A 550-nucleotide genomic window follows, 5' to 3' on the forward strand; every position below is an offset into this window, starting at 1 on the left:
ACTCGTAGTATCCGCTGCTACCAGGGCCAAATTTGCATTCCAGAATATGAGCAAATGCACAAAGAATAAAACAATAAATACAAACTGCATAGTACTTTATTTATTTTTTTATTATATCTGGAACTGTATCCCTGTAAACAAATTATATATTCTCTGTTTTCCATATCGTCTACAGACCTAACAAAATGTCAACATAGAAGTATCAGCCTGTTCTGGTCCAAAGTCTTACATAATAAGGAGGCAGGTTTGGCCCTACCCACTCTGCCACACCCTACTTGATGGTCATCTTGCCTGAGTTACTTTTCATATCGAATCCCAGTCTTAGGCCAAAGTAAAACCTCAAGTAAACTAGCTTTTAGCTTTATACCGGATTTCTATTCAAAGCTTTACTTAATAAGAAGGCAGGTTTTGCTCCTCCGACTCTCTCTCACACCTGATCATACGAGTACCTGCGTAGTATTCCTCATGTCAGGTTACTCTTTTGGCCCAAATTTTAGCTCCCTAGGGTCACTGGGGGTTGAATGCATAAAGGCCAGACAGACAGACAGCT

At 40.0% G+C, this 550-nt stretch overlaps 1 protein-coding gene across 1 annotated transcript in view; it reads left to right on the plus strand.

Annotated features, from left to right (window-relative positions):
- The window catches only part of LOC119591782, a gene marked incomplete in the record, with an annotated part of 5,666 nt that overhangs the window by 657 nt on the left and 4,459 nt on the right, over window positions 1-550 (plus strand).

Source organism: Penaeus monodon, chromosome 29 (assembly GCF_015228065.2).
Source record: "Penaeus monodon isolate SGIC_2016 chromosome 29, NSTDA_Pmon_1, whole genome shotgun sequence".
NCBI classification, from domain to species: domain Eukaryota; kingdom Metazoa; phylum Arthropoda; class Malacostraca; order Decapoda; family Penaeidae; genus Penaeus; species Penaeus monodon.